This window comes from Scyliorhinus canicula, chromosome 19 (genome assembly GCF_902713615.1).
Source record: "Scyliorhinus canicula chromosome 19, sScyCan1.1, whole genome shotgun sequence".
NCBI classification, from domain to species: Eukaryota; Metazoa; Chordata; class Chondrichthyes; order Carcharhiniformes; family Scyliorhinidae; genus Scyliorhinus; species Scyliorhinus canicula.
In genome coordinates this window covers 94,422,655-94,444,011 of record NC_052164.1, presented here as the reverse complement: position 1 = coordinate 94,444,011, position 21,357 = coordinate 94,422,655, and the positions used below count along the sequence as shown (strand labels likewise).

Below are 21,357 nucleotides of genomic sequence, written 5' to 3'. Positions count from 1 at the left end.
CAGCAGACACTTCTCAAAGTTGGTAGCAACATGCCTGTCATTTTCACCAACATGAGAACACAAAGCAGATTACAAAAGGATTAGGGCAAATTGATAAGGCAGAATGAACCAGAAAGTGCTGGAAATATTTAGAAAAACAAAGCTCACGTTGCAGGACAATAAATTCTTCTCAAAAGCTTAGGGCTAAATGAAATTTGCAGGGTAAAGGGAAAGAGAAAAAAGGGCAGGTAAAGAAAAAGTGTGTGTAGCGGAGGTTAAATGGCAATAACAGAATCATTACCAACAAAATGCTCTCCCAAAAAATGGAAGCAGTGGTTATGACTTTAAATTGTTGAATTGAACGTCATTTTCGAAAGGCTACAAAGTCGCCAACCAAAAGATCGACGTTGACCCTTGAGTTTCCACTGAACCTCATTCGAACAGTGTAGGACAACAAGGACGGAGGGGTCAGATTCAGAGTGAGATGGTGAATTAAAATGCCAGATGACATGGTCATGCTTGCAGACTGAACTGAGGTGTTCTGCAAAGTGATCACCGACCTGTGTTTGGTTTCCCCTAGAGTAGAATTTGAGCAGTGAATATAGATAAATTTGATTAAGTGTTCACCATTGTTAAAAATTTCAATCTAACCATTGGTGGGCCAAAACTAGTTCGTGCAGCATCTCAAAACCCTTCCTTCCAAGATCCAAAACACCCTCATTTGTATTCTGGCCTTTTGCAAGGGGTATACACCTGATCTTTTCATTTTGCAACGGTAATAGTCAAAAACTATAACCAATTATTTTACACGTAGTAACAGATTTCCTGTGACCTTAATCATCCAGATATAGATTATACAATGTTTATAATAATAGGGGTATTATGAGTAAAATGTGGCCAGGAAACTATGCCATAAGAAATTGTAACACAAAGGAAAATGGGCATTATATGCACGACTTTCAATATATTACAACATACAAAGTGTAGTTTAAATGTCTACAAAACAATATTCTTAACTCACTGGCTATAGTTCTACAGCAAAATACTTAAACAATATTATCTTTAATGAAATGAAATGAGAAATGAAAATCGCTTATTGTCACGAGTAGGCTTCAATGAAGTTACTGTGAAAAGACCCTAGTCGCCACTTTCCGGCGCCTGTCTGGGGAGGCTGGTACAGGAATGTGCAGTGTACAGGTACAGTGCTGCTGGCCTGCTTGGTCTGTTTTAAAAGCCAGCGATTTAGCCTGGTGAGCTAAACCAGCCCCTATTCAGTATCTGTATTTCCAGGCTGACCTGCTTCCAGGCTATATTTGTTAAAAGCAAGGAAAGGGTGCTCAAGTACACTGAAATTGCTTAATTGCCAGAGAAATGGTCAGAGTGCCCAAAATCTGAGATCAAATGTCATATGTTTTGTTTGAAAAAGAGTATCCAAAATATCTGTACAACTTAAAACCTGTAATATGCAAGAAGTCAATAATTGTTTGCCGTTTTTATTCATCATGGCCGAGTTTAGCACAGTGGGATAAATAGCTGGCTTGTAATGCAGAACAAGGCCAGCAGCGCGGGTTCAATTCCTGTACCCGCCTCCCCGAACAGGCACCGGAATGTGGCAACTATGGGCTTTTCACAGTAACTTCACTGAAGCCTACTTGTGACAATAAGCGATTATTATTATTATCATCAGTTCCATATCAGACAACTGCAAAAGATTACAGGATAGAAGAGGCTATCTTGCCTCGCCGGAATATGGCAACTAGGGGCTTTTCACAGTAACCTCATTGCAGTGCTAATGTAAGTCTACTTGTGACAATAAAGATTATTATTATATGTGCACCAATTCTTTGAATTGTTTGTTTTTTTTTGCGGAAAAAGCAAACATGCTTTCACTATACTTCATACCTAAGCATGCCAATCACACAACAAATTCACACTGAGCATGTTCAGACTGTTCATTACAAGGACAAAGCCAACAAGAGCAAAGGTATTCGCCTGAGTATTAAACAATAATATGGTTCAACCTATCTACTTCCTTACAGTAACTTCAGAGTTTGCAATCGAGGCCGACTAAAAAAATGTATTTTCAAAATGGAATTACAGGACTTTTTTTAACGTACAGAAAATCTATGCTTATATTCTGCAACAATGCAATGTGATTAGTACCAACGTGTAATTGGTTTGCTGTATCTACAGTGAAATTATTTTTTGATAAAACATACCATAATTTTAAGGTTATTTCAAAACCATCATTACTATTCGAAGTGTACAATCCTATTTCATATTGCAAAATCTACAAATTGTTGTTGATAAAACAACAGATCTTTTGACATTATACTTTCACTCGAAAAGTGGCAAGTTTCCTTGTGCGTTTGGGAATGCAGAAGACGCAAAAAGATTGTGCATCAACTTCTATGTGGCATAATGAATTTTAACACATTTTGCATCATGTTTGTTTGGAAAGAGAGGAAGGCTTGGCACACACAGAGACTGTCAGTTTAGCAAGGTGGAAATCAAAGCATTAAACATGTATTTTAATTTATAATTGAGTTGGTGTCACCCACTACTGAAGGGTGCTCAGCTTCCCACACCAAGGTGTACACATGCTCGGAATAAAGAAAACATTCTGATGCTTGATTAACGGTTCTGAGAGAATGGAGTGTGCACAAAAAACTTGTCTGGCCTGCCATCAGTTGCGACCTTAAATCATGAGATACAACAGGGCTAGAAACAAATTCACGGTTGCTAAGGTGATGTCATGTGGAAACAATGAAGATTGTACTGGCAGCTGTGTATAAAACAGGTCTTTAGAAAAATCCCTCACTTCCTAACACCAGGATAACAAGTCAATTCTTGTATTTAAAAAACTGTATGCTTCAAAATCTATATTGGAAACATATTTTAAAGAAGTTATGTATCTCAATAAAAGGTCAAGAAGCTAAGTCAAACTAAAGATAGCTTTAATCAACTTATTTTAGGCCAGGCCAGGTTCCTGAATAAAGACAATTTCAATATCCGGACTTAATTCTTTTGGTTCATGCATTCCTATGATGAACACATCAACATTTGTGGGGAAAAGGAACAGCTGATGCAATGGGCTGACCTTCAGGAAAAAAATAACAATATTTGTGTATACATTAATATTTTGATACTGAGGATAAAATATTATTTAATGAGCTCATGTTAGCATGTAGCATTGTGGAGAAGGGGGTGGATACAATAAATTTAATAATAATAATCGCTTATTAGCATTGTAAATTAAGCAATTTTGCAGAGTTAACGAGCAAGACAGACAAGATTATACAACCTAATTTCAGCATGACCCATACCACAAGCAGCTTTTGATATTTCCACTCCCAATGTCATCTAAATTACATCAAACAGCACCAATAAGTACACTGCTCAATATCATGTCCTACACATTTTCTTTCCTTTTAATTAGAAGTTGAGAAAGGGTTAACATGATGCATCAAACAACCTCAAAGCTGCAGTGCTGCAACCTCAGTTGCTAATTTATTTGAAGTAAAAAATCACCATTATCAATTCAGAAATAGTACTAGGGAATAGGTACCATGCCTAGGCCAGAGGAACTCAGAATTCAATTAAAATTGTCAAGTTATGAAACCTCTACATCATGCAATAGGTATAAATCGTGGCCATTTTTGTAGCTACAAATTGCAAATTTGCTAGCTGCTTGAATCAGAAAGGTAGGGTGCAGAGGTTTTGCTTTCTCTAAGTGAGCATTATTCAAGTAGCATATTTTTGGTTTGCTGGAAAAGACAGCTGAAGAGCTTCTTACTCTATTAGAATTGACAGGTTGGGAGCATCATTGAGTATCTCTATTAACAGAGCTACAGAGGAATCTGAATTGTTGGTGAGCCATTGTATCTTGCTACATGGATGAGCAATCTATGCACTTACCAAGATAGTGCGAGATCTGATTTGTTTCAGTTAATTGTTATCATGATAAATTCATTTTATACTTCAGGAGATGACAGATCCAAATAGCCTTATCAGAACCATTTACATACATTGATTTCATGTATGGTTTTTCCCTATACACAACATTTAACAATTTGGGGCTCTAGGCACCTTCCACTCAGGGACTAAATTCAGAGAAGGGGAGCAGGGAAAGGAATCCAGGAGTCTTGCTAATAATATAGTGATTACTTTGTCTTTTCAATTATATGTAAACTTTACAGTCTGAAATGAAACTGTAACCTAATCCAAATTCTTCAAAACTAAATACAGTAATAGACATTCTCATCTAAAAGAGGTGAAGGCCCTTTCATGTTGACATACAATCATGTTGACACTTTAGTTTGTCATTTACTCTTGTGCAAGTTCAATGTGACAGCTGTCAAAGTAGCATCATACTCGATCAATGTTATTCTAGCCCATCACAAAGCACATTGCTCCCAGGAATCCAATATGGTCCATTTTCAACATGTCTCTATTTTTTTGAACCTCCATGAAATATTTTCTTTCAGTGAAAAGTAGAAGACAATCTCACGCAGCCTGCCATTAGCATCTTCAAGAAATTCCATGGTCATGTAGCTGAACCTTGATCCACATGATCTCAATCCATGCGAAACAACATGATCCAAGACTCCAGAGTTTGAGAGTTATTGCTCACAATGACTGTGAAGGTGGAAGATTTCAAAGGGCGCGATTCAGCAGACAAATATTAAAATCAGCTTTTGGTCATGTTTAGCAGGGTCTTTCCCACTAGCTTCAGCGCCAAGAAACACCCCGCTATTCAATGGCACCTTGCCATTTTTTTTGGGCCTCGGAGAGTTTCTCCCCGCCAAGGTCGCACTTAGGGCGATTGCCTGCTGGTGAGTTAATCTCGCCAGCAGGAATAGCTGTTCATAGATAGGGGTGCCATTTTGATCGGCAGCCCAAATCGTTCCCCAGCCCTCTTTCATGACCCCTCCCACTTTATCGACCCTCTTCACCCCCCCCCCCAATCTTAACGTGGTCCCTGGGAGTCCCCTTCACCTCCCCTCCATTGGGAAAGGCCCCAAAGCCCTGGCACTGTCCAAGTGCCAGGCTGGCAGTGCCCAAGATACCACCCAGCCCTGCCCCCAAACACCCATGGGGCCTGCAAGAGACCCCTGCCGCCCTCCCCCCCCCCCCCCCCCTCCCCAACGTTCCATTACAACTGGCCCACAATTGTGTACGCCAGCACTAAATGGCACTCTAGATCTCGCCCAACAAGGACGAGTTGGGTAACTCGCGATTGGCCCGGCACGGACCCCAATTTGGGACTCTCGTGCGGTTCACCAGTTGCGCCAGGATCCACACTAAGCACAAGGGGGTGGCTGAATCGCACGCAGGGTGTTTTAAAATATAACTGATCAGTCCACAAAGCCTTCTATGCATGCTGTAAGAATTTTAGTTATCAATTTGCAGAGTAAATCGACTGTGAAAACTGACCACTAGTTTTCTTAAAAATGGTTCAAATATGTGCAAGTAGTGTCGGGGGGTCCGGCCAACCACACCCACATGTTCTGGTCCTGCACAAGCTCATTGGGTTCTGGACCACCTTCTTCGGGACCATGCCCAGAGTGGTTGTGGTGAGGATGGAGCCATGCCCATTAGTGGCGCTCTTCAGGGTATCGTAGGACCCAGAGCTCTTGGTGCAGAGGGGGCTCAACGCCCTGGCATTCGCCTCCCTGATTGCCTGCTGGATGGAGGTCGGAAGCGCAACCCAAGGCCTCAAGACTGGCTATCCGACCTATTTTATTCTTTCTAAAGAATAAAATTCGCCTTCAGGGGACCAGAGGAAGAGCTAATAATAATAAGAAGAAGAATAATCACTTATTGTCACAAGTAGGCTTCAATGAAGTTACGGTGAAAAGCCACATTCCGGCGCCTGTTCGGGGAGGCCGGTACGGGAATTGAACCCCCGCTGCTGCCTTGTACTGCATTACAAGCCAGCTATTTAGCCACTGTGCTAAACCAGCCCCCAATTCCACCATACATGAAACATACAAAGGGCCCAAGCTCATCGCCGGTCTCACTCCGTCCTGTGGTATGATACACGCTAAGTATCTACTGCCTCAGGCCACAAAGGGAGCAGCTCGGACCATATCCACACTATGCTGGTCATTGCAATATAAATGGGCCACTTATCTCTTTTGGTGTATTTTTTTTTCTTTTGCTCTCTGTTTTTGTTTGACAGCACTAATGCTAATTTCAACCACAGGTAGAGTAAAAGGGTGTAAATTATTTAGAACCTCAGTTATGATGTATACGCCTGTACAATTGAACTGTATGATGATTAGACTTATTTGTCATAAATGAAAACCCCCAATAAAAATTTTTTTTTGTTTTAATGGTCATTGCTTTTTGTTAGTACAATAGCAAATTCAGACACCAAGGGGGGGCAGGGGGGCAATTCTCCGAGCCCCGCGCCGTGCCGGAGAATCGGAGCAACCGTGCCACGACGCCATTTGGCGAGGCGCCGGCCGTGGGCCGCTGGAATCGGCGGGGCCGCAGATTCTACGGCCCGGGTGGGCCGAGCGGCCGCTCCGACATGACAGAGTCCCGCCGGCGCCGTTCACCCCTGGTCGCTGCCGGCGGGAACTCTGCGGGAATGCTCGGGGGGCGGCCTGTGGAGAGAAGCAGGGGGACTCCGTCACCGGGGGGAGCTTCCAAAGGGGCCTGGCCCACGATCGTGGCCCACCGATCGGCGGACCGGCCACTCTGTCGGCGGGCCTCCTTTCCTCCGCCAGCAATGTTATAGCCCTGCTCCATTGTTGTGCGAGGCGACCTGGGGGAGGGCAGCCACTGCAAATGCACTAGTTGGCGCCTGCCCAACTGCGCATTCGCGGGACCCAAGGCGCCGCATCTTTTATGTGGCGGCGAGTCTTTAACGTGGCGCCAGGTCTCCGACGCCGCGCCAAGGCCCCGGCCCCGCAAATCGCCCCATACCCCTGCCAGCCCCACGGAGGCCCCAGAATGGGGGTCTGGGTACGGGTGCTGAAGCCAGAGTAAAACACTCCGGTTTTTACTCCGGCGTCGGCATTAGACTCCCGTTGGGAGAATCCGGCCCTAAATAATTTTAAAATATAGCACAAAAATAGCAATCATATTATTTTCTCTATAAAGTTGTTGAGAAATCACTTCTCCAAGTAATTCATTTTATTCCAGCAAGTTTCTACTCTCCAAGTAATCGAACACCTTTGCCTTTCACTGATCTGTAACTTCAGATAAAAATTAGGCTGGTTCACTGTCGTCATACCATCTCTGTAACCTCAGATTTGAGAGAAAAAATCTACAGCTTGATTTTCTCTTGCATTGCATTCAATGTTTTAAAGCTAAACTGAATTCCTACTGCACCCATAACATATTACACATTTGGAACTAATAAGAAATGCATAATTGACAACATTTTAGGCCATCCCAGAAACGAAACAAGCTGGGAAAGTGTTAGTAAAATAATGTGAACAGTGCTGTAAAGATTCTCCTTAACCTGTTCTACCATCGAGCCACTTATATTCTGAGCAATTACCACAACTGGAATAAAGTGAAAACATTTGCACTGGTTTCTCAGAAGCTTGTTTTAGATTTTAAAACTGCTGTTCACACATAACTTAAGAACATTTTCTTTGATACCACAGTTATATTTCATTTACATTATTACATATTCAGCTCAACTCTAAACTAAAATTTCCCATCACTGATAGTGTTGCTGACCCCAAGAAACTACCGACGAACAGTGGCAGCCGTATGTACCATCTACAAGATGGCTGCAGGAATTTACCAAGGTTCCTTCGACAGCACCTTTCAAACTAACGACCACTACCATCTAGGACAAGGGCAGCAGATGCCATTGCCTGGAGGTTCCCCTCCAAGTCACACACCATCCTGACTTGGAAATATATCGTCGTTCCTTCACTTTTGCTGGGTCAAAATCCTGGAATTCCTACCAGCAGCACTGTGGGTGTAGCTACTCCTCAGGGACTGCATGGTTCAAGAAGGTAGCTCACCATCACCTTCTCTAGGGCAACTAGGGATGTACAATAAATGCTGGTCTCGCCAGCAACACCCACATCCCATAAACAAATAAATAAAAACAAGACCAGATACTATTGTTGGAGGCAAATTATACCTGAAACTACAGAGCAGAACTTTCCCCTTTTACTGAAAATGCCACTTCACAGATATAATTTATACTGTGCCTTAAGCAGTCACTCAATTTCTCCTGGACCCACAGAATGATTCTTAGTCCCTAGACAGTTTATTTATGTTCTTTTCTTTTCCCAGTTTGCTAATTTTTAATTGCAGAAGTCTTTCAACTTGCGGTTTTTTCTTCCCTCTATAACAAGCTCGTCAAATCTTCCAGCCTTGTTCCAAATCCTCACGAATTTGGTCTTTTCAATCTGTGCGCTGCCACCGCATTCCTGCACAGTGAACCAATAACTTTCATCATTTAGCTGTTCTTTCTCTCCAGAAATCTGGCAGCAGCCTGGGTCTGTAAGTTTTAACTGATATTTTAGAAACATTTTCCCTCTAAAAGCCCATGTTCATAGTAACATGAATCACTTAGGCCTTATATCCAGGCAGAAATGCTGATTAGCTATCCTCCAGATCACAATTCTCTTTTACTTTGGAAGTAAATGGACCAAGACGTTTTCTAAAAACATAACTCTTTACAATCCAACATTCTCAACGTCTTCCTAGGACTTTGGGGACTAAGCAGTCTAACCATTATAAACACCGGTGCTGCTGCCATTGATTTAAGTCTGAACACTTTACACCTTCTATCCAGCAAAACAACCCAAACTTCTCTTTAATCTTTAACAGCCAGGGCTCCCAGGCTGTTTGTCAGGCAGCCCTCAGAATAGGTCATATGACCTCCTTCATTTTATCCTAAATTAGAAACACAGCCCCAAAACAATCCTATAAACCTCAACTTTGTAACACTCCTACAATATAAGCACAGCAAACATAACCTACGAGAGATGCTTGGAGTAAAGCTCTAACTGGCTCTTAAAATTCTAATTGTGATGCTGTTGCTTCGAACTAGCCCTTGAGAATCTGCTTAATGTTACTCCTAAATAATCCGCTGACCTGCATTCCAATGTTGTTGTCCCTCACTGCTAATAGTGACAGAGGCAAAGACAGCAAGATTAAAAACAGAAGCACAAGTGACGGGGCAGCACGGTAGCACAAGTGGGTAGCACTGTGGCGTCACAGCATCAGGGTCCCAGGTTCGATTCCCCACTGGGTCACTGTCTGTGCGGAGTCTGCAAGTTCTCCCCGTGTCTGCGTGGGTTTCCTCCGGGTTCCTCCCACAGTCCAAAGACATGCAGGTCAGGTGGACTGGCCACGATAAATTGCCCTTCGTGACCAAAAAGGATAGGAGGGGTTATTGGATTACAGGGATAGGGTGGAAATGAGGGCTTAAGTGAGTCGATGCAGACTCGATGGGCCGAATGGCCTCCTTCTGCACTGTATGTTCTGTGGTCTCAATGAAAAGCTAAAAAAAACAAGGACAGTAGTGAGGCTGAGAAAGGGAAAGAAACAAAGACTTAGACATTGTAACGTTAGAAGCTATGACTTATTGCTGGGTAAAAGCAAATTACTGCGGATTCTGGAATCTGAAACGAAAGAGAAAACGCTGGAAAATCTCAGCAGGAAACCCTGCTGAGACTTAATATTGCTGATCTGTTACAGATCAAAAAAATGACAAAATTTCTCTACTAAAATAATTTTTGAAATTATAAAATCATTTCCTAGAAACTTTTAAATGTCAACATAATTTTCATTTCAGTATCTTTTGACATTTCATAACATATACATCCTCATTTCTACAACAGTTCAGCCCTTAGAACATTTCAAAATGCTTTATAGGCAATTAAGTACTTTTTGAAGTGTAAGTCAATATTATAGAATTTACAGTGCAGAAGGAGGCCATTCAGCCCATCGAGTCTGCACTGGTCCTTGGAAAGAACAGCCTACTTAAGCCCACCCCTCCACCCTATCCCTGTAACCCAGTAACCCCACCTATCCTTTTGGACACTAAGGAGTAATTTAACAGAGCCAATCCACCCAGCCTGTACATCTTTGGACGGTGGGAGGAAACTGGAGCACCTGGAGGAAACCCACGCAGACACGGGGAGAAAGTGCAAACTCCACAGTGACCCGAGGCCAAATTGAACCTGGGTCCTGGAGCTGTGAGGCACCGTGCCGCCCATATAATGTAGAGAACTTGCACAAATAGCACTGTAACAATTAACGGATAATCTATTTTAGTTATCCAGTTTGAATGATCAGTATTGGCCACACCTGGAACACTGCCTTGCTCTCCTAAAAGGAGTAGCATCATGGGATCTTTTATGCCCATCTGAGTTGTAGATGGGGTCGGGGTTAATGTCATGAGCAAGGGACATTGGTGTGAAAGAAAAGAACAGATCTGAAATCATAGAACATAGAGTCCCAACAGAAGGAGACCATACCGGGCAGCACTGTAGCATTGTGGATAGCACAACTGCTTCACAGCTCCAGGGTCCCAGGTTCGATTCCGGCTTGGGTCACTGTCTGTGCGGAGTCTGCACATCCTCCCAGTGTGTGCGTGGGTTTCCTCCGGGTGCTCCGGTTTCCTCCCACAGTCCAAAGATGTGCAGGGTAGGTGGATTGGCCTTAATAAATTGCCCTTAGTGTCCAAAATTGCCCTTAGTGTTGGGTGGGGTTACTGGGTTATGGGGATAGGGTGCAGGTGCTAACCTTGGGTAGGGTGCTCTTTCCAAGAGCCGGTGCAGACCCGATGGGCCGAATGACCTCCTTCTGCACTGTAAATTCTATGGATTTTGCCCATCAAGTCTGCACCGGCCCTCTGAAAGAGCACCCTACCAAGGTCCACTTCCCCAAACACCCTGTCCTATTCCCATAACCCTGTAACCTAGCCTGCATATCCTTGGACACAAATGGGGCATTCAACCTGGCCAATCCACCTAACCCAAATGAAGGATGGAGAGTCTCGAAAGGAAGGGGGTAAATAGAGACTGAAATAAAGGACAGCGCAATTCTAGGTAGTTCCACATTGGCATTGGGCAAAGTAGTTTCTGTTTTGCACCCACGCTAAAGCTATAGTATAGAAGCGTCCCGAATCAGAACCCATTTACTGAGTTTCAGCACAAATATTGAACCTACCACTCCAAAATGCTTAACACCATGAGTGTACATGAACACATTATTACCAAAAAACTGAGTTAAAACATGTTAAAAATGAAGCAACACAAACTGCATCAAGTCTCTTTTAAAATATTTAATTGAAATGAATGACTTTTGACCACTTAAACTATTATAAGTACTCTAACTTTAAAAGCACTTCAAGATTTTGCAACCAATGTTTGTGCAGTGGTGACTCACTCCCTGATCCATAAAATACTGTCACTCAAGTCTGTCAGAATACTCCAGTGAAAGTTTCATTTATTTAAGTATAATTTTTGAACAATTCCTCTGCTTTTGTTTCATAATGAGAGAAAAGAATGATTATATTGATGGGTGAGCGCTAATGATTCAAAGTAGTGGCCCAGATTAGTAAGAGATGGCAACTTCTCTCCCGCCTACACCTGTCCCTCCCAACAACAGACGTTCAACGCCTTAGAAGCTATGGCTTATTAATGCAGATGAGTTACTGATCAAGACTGGGAAAATCTCCCCTATTAAATTATTTTCCAAGTTACTAAATAAATCATGTCCTCAAAATGCTTAAATGTGAACATAATTTTCTTAATTTTTATTCAGTATTTTTTGACATTTCAAATAGTTTACATCCTCATTTCTGCATTAGAAATCCAACCCAGTCCTCTCTTGTGCAATTATACTGTCCTAAGAATGCAGAGGGAGATTATTCACTATCCTTGGAAGACACACTGTCACTGAAGTACAATAGGTCATTTATGATTATATAATTACATGAAGTGCCAATAGAAAATACTGTTACTATGGTTGACAAGATTTTAATGTCATTCTTTTTGACAGTATGGATGATAAACCTTTACTTATTGTCGAGCAAAATCATGTACCACTTTTCTTATTTATTACATTATTGTAGGTATTGACATTAATTTTAAGGCAAATACTCCTGCTTCAGAATTCAATGTTGATGGTTTGTGTAATATAAGACTAGAATGGAACGGTAAAACAGAAGCACAGACTCTTGATGTAAATTAATACTGGTTGGCTTGACATGGTTGTTAATGCCTGAATCATTGAGTCAGGAAGTTGTGGGTTTCCACTCCATTCCAACCGTGGTCAAGACTTGATATTCCAGGAAATATAGTGGGAATGTTGGAGATGACTGTCTTTGAATTTGGAATTTAAACCCAGGCTGTTCCTACTAGTTCAGTTGAATGTAAAAGACCAGATGCACTATTCATGATGTCTGAACAAACATTCTTCCTTCAAATAAACCCGCATTTGAATACCTGATCATTCAACTGTTTTTCTGAAATGCTGACCACAGTGTGTGCACTTTTAAAGTAGTTCAGTGTTGCAAAATACTTTGTAACACCCTGTGGATACTAAAGGTGCTGTTTAAATCTTTTGTCTTTTTTTCTATCACTGTCCTGATCCACAGTTCTTTCAGAAGCACACTGCTGTAATTCACCTCAAGTGTCTATTAATGAGATACAAGAAATTATTATACTGGAAAGTGAGTCTCTGTTTTCCTTATTCATTCATAGGACACAGGTGCCAGTGGCAAGGCCAGCATCTTTTGTCCATCCCTAATTGCCATTGAGAAGGTGGCACCTTCTTGAACCACTTTAGTCGTGTACATCCACAGTGCGATGAAAGGGGAGCGAGGGTTGAGCTCCAAGAATTTGACACAGCAATTTTGATGAAACAATAATTCCAAGTAAAGATGGTGTTTGTCTTGAAAGGAGACTTTCAGGTGGTGCTTCCATGCCCCTGCTCTGCTGCCCTTGTTCTTCTAAGTGGTAGTCACAGATTCGGAAGGTGTTGTCAAAGGAAGCTTGGCAAATTGCTGAAATGCACCTTGTACACACTACAGCCATTGTACGTTAATGGTGAGAGCAGTAAATATTGAAATTGTTGAATAGGGTGCCAATCAAGCAAGCTACTTTGTCCTGCATGTTGTGAAGCTTCTTGAATTTTGGAGCTGCACTTATCCATGCAAGAGAGAACACACTTCTGGCTTGTGTCTTGTAGATGGTGGACTGGCTTTGGGTGTCAGGAGATGAGTTACTCACCTTTGAATTATCATCCTCTGACCTGCTCTTGGATCTGTAGGATTTACATAGCTGATTCGTTAAGTTTCTGATCAATGGTGGCCCCCAGGATGTTAATGGGTAATGATCAGCTGGTCCAGCAGCTTCTCACATCCAGCATCGACAGCTAACAGGGCAGTTGAAGGCTTTCTCCTCCAAGTTCTCTGAGCTGACAGTGGAAGATGGTCTCCTCCTGTGGGGCACCAAGGTTGTTGTTCCAGCGAAGGGCCAAACTTATCGTGTTGAAGGACCTTCACAATGGACACCCCAGAGCGTCCAAAACGAAGTTGCTGGTGAGAAGCTACATCGGTTTCCAAACCCGGCCACCAAATATCGAGATGTTGGCCCAACAGTGCTCCATCTGTCAGGACCACCAGAGGTCTCCCCGCAGCGACACCCCTACACCCTTGGGAGTGGCCAGCACACCCTTGGGCATCCTATCCTGGGTTTGATGTTTCTTGTCCTGGTCGATGCCCACTCAAAGTGGCTGGAGATCCACAAGATGGCAACGATCATCTCCTGGGTTACCTTCGAGAGATTGTGCATTTCTTTTTCCACTCGTTGAATCCCTGAGGTGCTCGTGACAGATAACGGTGCCTCCTTCACGAGTAAAGAGTTTTCCGTTTTTATGAAAAATGTGATTCACACTGCCCCATGCCATCCGGCATCGGGGGCCATGCGGACAGTTAAACGGGGGCTAAAGAAACAGACTTCGGGCTCAGGAGACACCAGGTTGACAAAATCTTTATTCTCATAGTGGACCATGTCACACGCAATCACTGGGGTGACCTCCACTGAGATGTTAATGGGCCGTAGGCTTCTTACTTGATTATCCCGAATATTGGCGCAAAGGTGCGCAATAACCAAGATTTGCAAGGGCGTTGCTCAGTTCGACATCAACATCTTCAACATTTCGCACCTGACAATGAGGTGCCCATTCGTATCTTCATCAAGTTGCTCGCTGGGTCTTTGGGATTGTTGTATGCCAAATAGGACCAGTCTCTTTACCAAGTTTGTGTCTGGGGTAACTAATGCAACGTAATTGGTTCACATTCCCTCACGAAGGTTACTCCCTCGTTTGGTTCCTCAAAATAAATTGGTCCTGGATCCTCTGGCTCCAATGCCGAACCACCCTGCTGTGACAGCTCCAGAGGCTGGACGTTCACCAGAAAGGTATATGCCGACCGATCCGGTGCATTAGTTACAGGAGGATTTACCGGAGCCGAAGAATCCGATGTCCTCTGCCCGCTCCTCCTTCCCCATCTCATCAATCGTCATGGGGATCTTTGGGCTTTAGGGGAAGAGGAGTGCAATAGCCCACACAGGGCCTATGGGGTGGGAATGATTATCCTCCCTGTGGTCCTTGTGGAGTACGAGCTCCCCCACTAGGGGCAAGGAAAGTCTTTTAACCTTTATATAAAAGATCGGCCTTTCTGGCTCCAACCAGAACAATAACATGGTCGGTGTATGTTGTGTTTGGTCTTCTGTACCTTCCAAAGGAATCCACCAAACACCTTGGCTTGTTCAAACCAGGATCTTTATTGAGTCTTGTGTGGTAAGATAGCAATCTGTTACAGAGCACGTTATCAGGGAATCTCCTTATTACTACTCTGGAATTATACCTGGCACCGACCATTCACTTGTATGCCTTACTACCATCTGCAACCAACTGATGATGGCCGGATGTGTTTCCACCTATATGGGAGGTACTGGGCACATGACCATGGTCTTGCTATCGCATGATGTGTCTGCACTGTCACCTGCTGGTTGGAGGTCGCACACCATCCATCTATGATATTACCCATAGGCATATCATCACAGTGTATATTTTGTGTTGTAAATAAAACTATGTTTCTTTATTTTACTCGGTGTGGACTCCCCATGTCCTTATTAAGGAACGTTATGTTGCTTGCATAGCCATAAGCCATTTATACAGCATTTTGGGTCACGTCTAAGAGAAATGATAAAGCACAACATAAATCTTGGTGTAAATCCATGAACAAACACTGCCTGGCAGTTAGAGTTTTATTCTTCAAAACAGTAGACAAGTTTCTCTGCAATAATAGGAAACAAAAATATTTAAATTAAAACAATTATTTTTCTTTGTCAATATTAAAATTTTAGGCCCTTTCAGCAGAAATGAATAGAAATGCAATCAAAAATGTGGACCAATGCAGGATGAAAGTGCAAACGACAAACAGATTTAACTAATTTCCATATCATCAACAAACAGTTTGAGACTCACCAGAACATTCATGCATCGCAGCATTTTCCTTTGATACAACAATGATCTGTATCACAGGAACCTAAAGTTCAGCCATAATCAACCAACCACTCCCCTGTTAATTGCTTTAAAGGATTTGCCAGGAGATGGTATTAGTCGAAACAGTTTTTTTGAAACATTTGGCTGATCACATGGAAAGTAATGGAGAAATATTTCAGCTGTTATTCACCATTCTCAAAATGTCCTTTCCTGTAGAGGCCACTGTTGTGCTCGCAGTTTTGATTTTAAGAGACCATGGAGATTAAATAAAAATTATGAGCTTTAACAATCTTTTTCAGTGTCACAAGTAGGCTTACATTAACACTGCCATGAAGTAACTGTGAAAAGCCCCGAGTCACCACATTCCGGCGCCTGTACACTGAGGGAGAATTCAGAATGTTCAATTCACCTAACAAGCGCGTCTTTCGGGACTTGTGGGAGGAAACCGGAGCGCCTGGAGGAAACCCTTGCAGACACGGGGAGAACGTGCAGACTCCACACAGACAGCGACCATAGCCGGGAATTGAACCTGGGACACTGGTGCTGTGAAGCAAGAGTGCTAACCACTGTGGTACCGTAACATTTAGGAGATGTTAACACTAAAGGCTGCAATGCTACAATGGCCAGTTACCCGGGCAAACGGCCGGTGCGTCATGCAAGCATTCTCTTTAAGTGCCCCTGTTCAGCTGCAAGGCTGCTGGTAAGAAATCACTGAAAATACTATAAATACATAACAGCCACGAAAAGGGGGTGATATAAAACACTAAAAGTAGCACTGCCCACGTTAAGAGTTCAATTGGGTCAGTCAGCTCTTATCTGAATCTCCATTTGTAATTCCCCAAAATCAAACCAACTCAAGAGTTAACAAAAATAAGTAGTGTGACCGGAACTGCTGTTGTACCTGTTTCTCAGCCACAAAGACAAAAAAAATCCCAATTTGATCCCCAGTCTGGAATGAGAGATTAATCTCAGGCAGGATTGCAGCAGTGATGCCAGAATTAATTGGTATTAGCTTTGCGTTAACAAAGGGGGAAAAAGTGGCTCAGATACAAGGGCGGGATTCTCTGCGATCGGCTCGATGGCCCGGCGCTCCAGCTGCCGATCACTGCGTGATCCAGGCGCCACGGGGTCCGCGCATGCGCAGTTGGCTGGCGCCAACTAGCACATCAGCAATGGCCTTCTTCCCCGCGCCGGCCCCGACGCCACAGGGCTACAGGAGCCGGCGCAGAGGAAAGGACGCCCCCCCGACAGAGAGGCCGTCCGCCGATCGGTGGGGCCCGATCACAGGCTAGGCCACTACGGAGCCCCTCTCTTCCCCCCCCCCCCCCCCCCAAACAGGCCGCCCCGGACCCTTCAACGCCGAGGTCCAGCTGGTTCAGAGGATGTTAGAACGGCGCCAGCGGGACTCGGCTTTTTGTTGACAGCTGCTCGGCCCATCATACCCTGACCAGCGCCGCACCGACCGTGCTGGCCCCAGTGTCGCCAATTCTCCACTCTACGGAGAATCGCATCCCGGCATCGGGGCGGCGTGCCGCAATTCGGGTGGCCCGCCGACGATTCTCCGATCCGGCGGGGGGGGTCGGAGAATTCCGTCCTCTGTCTTATTGCTGCTGCTAGTTTCATTGGATCAATGTTTTATGGTATACTACATTATGCATTATTTGTTTTAAAATCAATGGACCCTAACCCATGGCGTTGCTCCTTGCAAACTGGAAAGTGTGCTGTTTATGACTGAAGTATTTTTAAAATAAATTTAGAGCACCCAATTATTTTTTTTTCCAATTAAGGGGCAATTTAGCGTGGCCAATCCACCTAACCTGCACATCTTTGGGTTGTGGAGATGAAATCCATGCAGACATGGGAGAATATGCAAACTCTTCACGGACGGTGACCCAGGACTGGGATTCAAACCTAGGTCCTCAGCACCGCAGTCCCAATGCTAACCACAACGCCACATGCCACCCCTATGACTGAAGTATTGTCAAATGTAACAAAAGTGTGTTATTCTTCTATCATGGCAGTGCTTGGCTTAACAGGCCTGTCCTTTTAAGGCCATAAAATCTCTCCGTCATAAACATCCTGAGATCAACAGCAGATTAATTGCTGTTGCTGAGGGATGTTGGAGATTGGCAAATGTTTGTAAATTTCTGGCTCTTGATCAGAAGAATCTGAAATATGATTCCTGAAATCTGAAAGCGTAAATATATTTATACACCATTAAAACTTCCGTAGTATTGTCCACAGCTAGTCAAGGACCCAACATTAATTTTAATAATATCTATTGTGGTTCAGCTGCTGGCTGCAAATGACAGTTTATTCATTAATGTCATACCAAAATTTTGTAACATGAGACATGACTGTGCGATGGTAAAAATATGGCTTGTATTAGTAATGTTGTAGGATCTAGGTCCATAAACGCAACAAATGTAACACTATTTACCTACTTTACAAAATTTGTCAGGATTTTAGTTCACTTTTCCCTCCCAAAAACCTCTTTACTAGTTATTTATTATTTTGTTCTACCACTGGTGGTGAATCTGTTGTACCTGCTTCAGATGCATTTATTTCACCTGCTCGCTCTTTTTGCCTGCTCAGTATTATTTTCTCAATTGTTAAAAATCCCCTTCATTTCTCTTGAATTTACAGTAGCCTTTAGCAACTCAAACTAATCCAAACAATGTCAACAAAGATTTTTGCACAAATTGTTTAAAGTATCCATATTGAAAAATAATTGAGTTCGTTGTGAGCAATTGTCGTAATTGCTGATTCATAGAGCTTTGAAAAAACTGAAAGATTTGGTTTCCTGGTTTCCTTCTGGTCACAGGTTGCACATCACTACCTTTTTCTGTTCTTGATTTATTCATAATTAATCAATTTAATACCTGCTTAAGTGGCTGTCTTAATTTTTTATTCTGTCATAATCTTGTATACCTCTATCAAATCTTCCCTCAACATCCTTTGCTCCAGTCACAACAACCCCGGATTCTCCAACTTAACCTTTTAGCTAATATCCCACTGTGTGTAAATAATGCTTATTGGGCTAAATGGCCTCGTTCTTTCCCAATTGTTTCTCTTGCTGTGACTTGAGTTTACTGTGTGGATTTTGCATGTTCGCCCCGTATTGGCTGAGTTTCCTCCGGATGCTCTGGTTTCTTCCCACAGTCCAAGGGTTGAGTGGATTGGCCATGTTAAATTGCCCCTTAGTTCCCAAAGATGTGCAGGTTAGATGGGGTTACGGAGTGGGGGAGTGGGCCAATATAGGGTGCTCTTTCAGAGTCGGTGCAAATTCAAGTGGCCGAATGGCCTCCTTCTGCACTGTAGGATTCTATGTACACTGGTATTGCACAAGAAATGTATGTTGATCATCAACACAAAACCTGCATCACATTGAATATGTCATGATGAATGGACTGTGCTAGTTGCTTGAAAGATCCCAAACTTGGTGGGATATTTGGTGGGATACCCATACAACCAACAGAATATAAGAGCACTTGCTACGTGCTAGCAGCAATTTACAGCAAATCCCTAACAGAAATTAACCATCCAATTTATGTACAAGATGACCCATTGTAGAGCAATGAGATAATGTCAACATAATCTGTTTCTTTTTAAAATTTTGGTTGAGCAGTAATAACCGGTAACAGTACCAAAAGAACTCCCTTACATTGCTTAAGATAGTGTCACAAAGTCTTTTACATTCATTAGAGGTGGCAGATGGGGCCTTGGGAAACATCTCATCGAGAAGACCACATTCAATTGTGCAGCACCCTCTCAGTACTGCACTGAAGCGTCAACCTATATCAGAGACGCAAGTTCTACCACTGAAGGCCAGCATCTTAGGAATAGTTTTCATTTCAGAAAGAAAGCCAATATCCATTAACGGGTGGTTTATTTTCACCACGTAAAGTGTTTTAATTGAAGTATAAGGTAATGGGCGCAATCTAATGAAAAGGTTTCTAAGTGTCATTTGTGACAGATTTTGCTGGCAGTTTCCTGCCGGCTCTGCCGGCATGTTCCCCACCACAATCTAACGACATTTAGTCACTTTGTTGGGCCCTGGGGAATTTTGCACCGGTTTAGCCCACACTTGTAATTTTTTTCATAATTGGAGATCTGAAATCGAAGATCAGACTGCCATTTTGAAACGGTCCACTGATCTTAAGTGAGCTTGTGGGTCCTCCCCCACCCATGGGCAATGTCACATCCCACACACATGGGCATTACCCGCAACCCCCTCTGAGTCAGGACACCCCCCTCTGAAGACCCTGGGGTGCCCCCTCTCTCCTGAGGTTCCGGGGGCCCTTTCTCTTCAGACCTCCCACTTTTCAGGACCCCTGCCCACACCCCCAACATCCCAGACCCCCCCTTCTTACCTGCCATGCACCCCCTCCAACCCTCCATACCTCCTCCACCCTCCTTTCATGGGCATGGACCTCCTTGGACCCTGTCCCCTGGCAGTGCCACCCTATGACCCAGGCACCAACCTGGCAGTGGTCCTGCTGGTTAGTGATAGGGCAGTGTGGACCCTTGGCCCTCCCCCCTGGAACATGGGCACCTTGGCACTGCCTGGTTGGCACTTTGAAACAGCCACGGTGCCCTGGTGGCATTGCCAAGGTGCCCACATTCCAGGGGGGGGACCACCCAGCAACCAGGGGCCGCCTATGGCTGGAAGACTCCCGAGGGGTCATTCCACCGGCTCCACATTTATGTGGACCAATACTGAACGGCACCCTGCTGAGTACTTCCCGGGGAGGACGTTAGATGCCGCCCAGGTGAGTAGGCCTGAGTAACTTTACGGCTTACTTACGGGAGAGCAGCTTGGTCACACCTATTATGGGTGGGTTCCTGATCACGCCTCATGGGACTTGGGTAGCTCCCACGAGGTGTAGTGGCTGCCGGGAATCCCGCAGGAGGCTTCACCCGGCATCTACCGGCCACGTTGCCCTCCCATTCCAGCGTGACGTGGCCAGTAGATCTCGCCCAATGTTTGTCATTCACAGATAGACAACAGCAGGATAGGAAGAAAGGGGGAACCCAATCTAAACTATCATTAACAGTGTATTACTATATACACATTTTTGTTTTGCATTAATAATATTTTTCAGATTACAGGCCTCAAAGTGCAAACTTTCAGACAGAGTGTCAATTTGACTCTTGTGATCCAAGTTTGCCTCTGAACAAAATTTGTGAGTTGACGTTCTGCTCAAGATTCAAGCCCAAAATTTAGGCTGGCAAATCAGTACTATACTAAAGGAATGCAGAATTATCAGAGGTGTCTTCTTTCTGCTGAGCTATTAAACAGAGGCTCCCATCTTTCTATTCAGTAGAACATAAAATATCCCATGACACTATTGCAAAGGAGAAGAGTGTCCTGATATCCTGGCCACTATTTCTTCCTCAGCCAACACTACCAAAACAGATTAAACAATTATTATCTGAAACATCTGTGAATTAATAAATATGGTATATCTGGTTGTTCTGTAGTCTGTTGTACATGGATGGAAGTAGATGATAGATGGAGCTGTGTGAATAAAGCACCAATCTGTCATTATCTGACCAATCTAAAATGCTTAAAGATTTTCTGTTTTTAGAGATGAAGCTAACAATGTAGCTGACTACATTGTAGGAATATCTGAGGGAAATGTGGAGGAGTGACTACAGGAGACAAATATTCAAAAGAAGTGTATGTAAAGTGACAATGCGACTGCAAATAGAAACGTCACCGGCGTTGATAAGTTTACATCTCTGGATACTGGCACAAGAGGTTGGGGAGGTATTAGATACAGCTTCCCAAAGGATTGTGAATTGTGCCAAAGATTGTTCAGAAACACCCCGCTGATAGCGCACCAGTCATGGGTTTCTCGGCAACAG

The 21,357-nt window shown here is 43.5% G+C and overlaps 1 protein-coding gene across 4 annotated transcripts in view; it reads right to left on the bottom strand.

Annotated features, from left to right (window-relative positions):
• sik3 (SIK family kinase 3) overlaps positions 1–21,357 on the bottom strand; it is a 308,820-nt gene that overhangs the window by 164,399 nt on the left and 123,064 nt on the right. The gene's annotated exons all lie outside the window — the stretch shown is intronic.